General features: G+C 32.0%; 1 long non-coding RNA gene across 1 annotated transcript; it reads left to right on the forward strand.

The window, feature by feature from the left end:
* Positions 1 to 312: 312 nt before the first annotated feature.
* On the forward strand, positions 313 to 3,919 carry LOC107428799 (uncharacterized). Its single transcript, XR_001582390.4, has 5 exons — positions 313 to 678; positions 1,451 to 1,489; positions 1,570 to 1,643; positions 1,758 to 1,796; positions 3,689 to 3,919. It is a non-coding gene; the product is annotated as an uncharacterized LOC107428799 (long non-coding RNA).
* Positions 3,920 to 5,341: the final 1,422 nt, after the last annotated feature.

The raw sequence follows: 5,341 nt of genomic DNA on the forward strand, positions 1-5,341 counted from the left end.
AATAAAATCCATAGCATCTATATGCAATTGTAGATATCATATACGAAAAAAGAAATTTGATATTTATAATATTAACTATACATTTTTTCACTTTATACATAATAAAACTTTTATTTTTAGATTTATTTTGATGTTTTTAAAACCAAAATTTTATTTTGTCCTTTGGCGGGAAGATTGCTGCCTGTGAGTTTTGGCCCATTAGTTAATTAAAATATTTGGCCATCGATCTTCCATCTTCCATTAATTAAAATAGTCGATCTTCCGTCATCTTTTTCTGCGTTCTTCTTCTTCTTCTTCTGCGTCTTCCTTCTTCTTCTTCTTCGATCTTTCATCTTCTGCGTTTTTCTTCTTCTGCATTTTTCTTCTTCTTTTTCTTCGATCTTCCAGCTTCTTCTTCTGCATTTTTCTTCTTCGATCTTCCAGCTTCTTATTCTTCTTCTCCTTTTGTGTTTTTCTTCTTCGCATTCTTCGATCTTCTAGCTTCTTATTCTTCTTCTTCTTCTTCCTTGTTTTTCACGTGATTTCTTTACCTACAAAATTAGGGCTTTAATTTGTTTTCTTGTGATTTCCTTATCTGCAAAATTAGGGCTTCAATCTACAAAATTAGGGCTTTGATTCATGAGGAAGAAGTTTTAATTTCGGAGGCTTAAACCAAATCTATAGCATCGAGTTTGGAAGGTAAGTTTTCTATTTTTCTACCTGTCGTTGATGTGTTGCTTATGTGTTGGATGAAATACTCTATGTTGGCTAGCTTAATAGAAACCATTTTTTGAGTTGCTTGTGTCTGTTTCAGATGCTGCTTTGAGAATTCTGCATATTTTTCTGATATTGTTTTGAGAATTACGTAGTCAATTAGTTTTATAACTAGCTGCTTTGAGGATTCTATACGTGTAGCAAAAACACCATGTTATATTAATTATTATGCCATTCTACGTATTCCTTGTTATTCGTTTACTGATCACTTTTAATCACTTCCTTTTAATGTAGCGCTTAATTACTATTCACTACTGTTTTATTATTATAGCATATTTTCTGTTAATAGAAAGATTCACATCAAGTAGCCTTGTACTAATAATTAAGTTACTTCTTTTTATTATGCATACAAGCCACATCTAATCGTATTCTGACTTTTTTCTTTTTTTTTTTTCAAATTTTAATTTAGTACCCATTAGTTGCTACATTCTTTACAGAATACTTTAGAGTAATATTTCTTGAGAAAATTTACCGACAATTGCATTTTTTTCCCCCATGATGAAATGATTTGTCTGTGCAATTGTGTAATTGAATCTCCAAGTGAACAACTTAACTTAAACATTCACCATATTTTTACAAGTTTTATAAGAAATCCTCACTTTTTTCTATGGACTGTATTTCATAAGCCCTTTCCTAACATCATTATTCCTCACTTTTGTTTGAAAATTTTCTTACTTCCTCTTTGCAATTTTTACAGAGCAAAACAGTAGGCTCAGTAGGGGCCTCATCCGCACAGGTACTGTTTTTACATATCCATTGCATCTTCTATTTCTTACGTTATATGTGTGTTAACTATATTGTACCTATATTTGACAGCCTGCTCCTACAAATACACCTACAACTCTGCCCAATTCAAATTCTGCTGCACCTGAGACACATGTTGAAGCACTGTGAGTTTACTTGAAGACCACCCTTTCAATTATGTTTTTCTTTTTCTTTTTTCCAATTTTTGTTTGGTCTTTGGATTAGCTAATATTATATCTGAGATATGTATTATTGTGCAGGCCCCCCTCAAGCACCACAGCTACTTCAAACAATGCTGAGTACGTTTTTGTATTTATAATGATTTTATATCACAATTTGTTGCAAATGATTTGGTGATGAAACTTGTTTTTTGTCGAGATAGTTAAGAGTTGAGCCATCTTTAATGGGACCCCCTCTGCTCTTGGTCTTTTCTGTTTACTCTTCTCCTTCTGCTTCTTATCTCTCCACTTGCTCTTGTCTTCCCCTTCTACCTTGCCTTTACCCACCCTTTATTTATTCTTCCTCCCTCTTTCTTCTGCTACATCTATTGTTTCGTTATTATTATTATTATTATTATTTAAATAATTAGTTCTAGGCATATCATAATATGCCAAAAAGAGCTTTGGATGACTGTAAGGATTTAATGACAGTAAGTTTGAAAAGAGCTTTGGTTGGAATAAGGGCTTGGAGACATGTTGGAATCAAGCTTAGACTAGGAAATTTGGATAGTATCAATTGCTATTTCCTAAGATGAATTGAACATGATGAACCGCGTACTGGAACATTTGAATGTGATATGTCATTTGCTTTATCTGAATTTTTGCAAATAATCTTTACAAAATGTTTATTTGTTACAGTTTTGTGAGGCAAGAAAATGAAATTTTGTTAAAGTGATGCTAACATTTGATAATTCTCCTCTTCCATTTGTTTATTTTAATTAGAAAATACATAATCTGGATTCTGCGTTATGTTGTTTAAGTGTTCCAATGATTGAAATGGTATTATATTTTTCTTTCAGTGTAAAAACAGATATGTATGGTCAAGTTGCTTTTTTTATTTTTTTGTATTCAATCTAGTTTTGCAGTGAAAGGATTATGATTCTCTACATGATTTATTTGACAGTTTTTTAATTTTCATCCACATTTAAGTCATTATGTATTTGGTTAGACATTTGATCTAAACTCCAACTTTTAGATATATACTTCTTTTTTACCATCTATTGGTTTTGGATCTTTTTAGGTGGTATATTGCATTGTGACACCTTAGCATTCATCACTTGGTTTAAAACATTAGCACTGAAATTTTATATATGTAGTGGGCATTAGCACTCATGCCTATCATCACCATATCTGCATGCTGCATATTAAACAATTTAGGGGTAATTTGAAACTAAATCTTATACGAAATTGTCTTAAAAAAACATTTTAAAAAAATGTATAAATTCAACTTTATCAATTTAAAAACTTCACCACTACCAGAATATGGAACAAAATGTCATCCACGAAAAAGACCATTTATGTTTGCACTTTAATGCCTTGTTTGTCTCAAATTTTGATATACTGGTTTTGGCTTTTGAGGCTTAAAAGAACCTTATAAATGATTTTGAGCTCTTTTATGAAAGAGCTTAAAAAAACCAAACCAAATGAAGTGTAGTTTCTCATGAATGACACAATTGTATAAGTAGAAATTGTTAAAGGAGCATAATCAGGAAATTATCTGTAATGCAATTTTTTCTTGCTGTCATAGTGTTGTGTTTGTTTCTCTGCATATTAATCCTTGCTTTTCTTGCCATAATCATCTCTGTTATCAGCTAAAAGAGGAAAGCTGCAATAGCCTTCCCAAGCCACTCCTTACAATGCCAAAACATTGTAAACTATGTCTCTAACTTGAGCAATATAGAAAGATGCTGTAGGGAAAGGAATGATGACAACTTTTCCTCTGGTCCTTCCTGTTGCGGATTGGTTTTCATTGTTCCTAAGGCATACGTTATGTTTTTTTTATTTCAACCTTACATGGAAGATTTTTGTTCAAATGTAGTGTATGGTTTGTAGTGACTGTTCATTTTGGGCATTTGGTGGTTTTAAAATTCCATTTAGGTTAAGTTGCACCTAGAATTTTATCTTGAAGTTATTTTAGCAAATTGTTATAGTAGGTTGGTTTTCATTTGATATTAGTTATTCTATTTTTTCAGATTTCAAGTTTCTAAAGACCAAGACCATGTTTAATGCAACAAGTTCAATGCAACATTCGCCTCCCACTTACACCATTGCCCACCAGCACCGTTGTTATTGTTAGTTGCACTTGTTTATATATTTTATTTTCTTATATTGTACACATTTGAATCATTGTTTTAATTGTGCAATGTCTATTATATGTATGTAATGACATTATTATTTTATAAATAATATTTACAATTTGGGTATTATAAATTTTTTTTAATTTGCTTTTATATATTGTGTACTTTTACACCAATAGTAATTAATAAATTTATTTTAAAAAATATAAACAACTAAATTAATTGGCTTTTAGTGATCAACTTTTGGTTGCTGAAAGTCTGTACAGATTGGTTGCTAAATATAGAAGTGTTAGGTGACAATAGATTGGTTGCTGAATATACAGCATCAGTGACCAATATTTGGTGATTAAAAATATTTCAAAATATGTAAAGAGTACAAGTGACTAAGATCTTGGTCACTGTAAGCTGTTTTTAGTGACCAAAAAGTTATTTGTCAATGACCATATTAATAGTTGCTAATAATTATGTTGTTGGTCACTAATATGACTTTAGAATACCAAATTTTGATGAAAATGGTGAATTTTTTTTTCTGACTTTTAGGGATTAAAACTTGGTCCTTAAAAATTCAAATGTTGGTTGCCAAAACTTAGAGTTTTAATGACCAAAATTTTTAGTTACTAAAAACAATTAGCTACAATGTTTAAGCAATCACCCAGTGACCATTATTTTTTGGTTGCTAATTTACTTTAGGGACCAAAAAGTCAATGTTTAGCAACCAAAAGGGTGGTCGTTGAAAATAATTTTTTTAGTAGTGTAGTCCATTGTGTTGTGCACAATATTCACAAGCAAACTGCTCAAATAGCTCCCCCCAACACAATGGACTATACTATTGGCAAGTGAAGTAGTATAGGGAGTATGTGTTCAAGGGCTCTACTAAAAAAGGTCGATAAATAAGCTAGTTTTATTATTGGCAAAACGAGCTCTGTAAGTGAGTCATATAATTATAAGAAATCCAAATAAAATATCTACGAGGCTCCTACTAGGACAACATAATCATTACAAAAAACTACATATTCACTTACTACAGAACTTCCTAGACTTTTTGTCTATTAGTAATTCAAATCTCTATATAAACATTGGAAAGTATGTCCAAAAGTGAACAAATCTCAAAGCTCCCATTTTGTCCTCAAACCTTAGAAACCTCCCCATAGACCCACATGTTTCAATCGGGTAAGCTAAACTCATTTAATGCCCAATTAGGGTCACCGTCGTTTTGTCCGAGTTGGGCCATCATCCACCTACATGCACCACACAATGACAACCTCAATAGTAAAATTTCATGGAGAATCACGGTCGATGCACCCAGTTCAAGCCAGTGAAATCGACGGTGGCTGACAGAGTGAGCCTTCAGAGTTTTTGGATTTTTAGGTCATTTCAGGCTAATCCACACATCCTTCCTCCCATTTTTGGATCCTTTGAATGTATTTCAGTACTTTGTTTGCTAAGATTCCTCATATTTTGAGAGATACATCAACATGGAATTTGGTTGAGTTTTCCAACAAGTTTTCCAACCAACGGCGACGCTTTTGGATTAAGGTGAGCACATTA

This window comes from Ziziphus jujuba, chromosome 12, assembly GCF_031755915.1.
Source record: "Ziziphus jujuba cultivar Dongzao chromosome 12, ASM3175591v1".
Classification (NCBI taxonomy): domain Eukaryota; kingdom Viridiplantae; phylum Streptophyta; class Magnoliopsida; order Rosales; family Rhamnaceae; genus Ziziphus; species Ziziphus jujuba.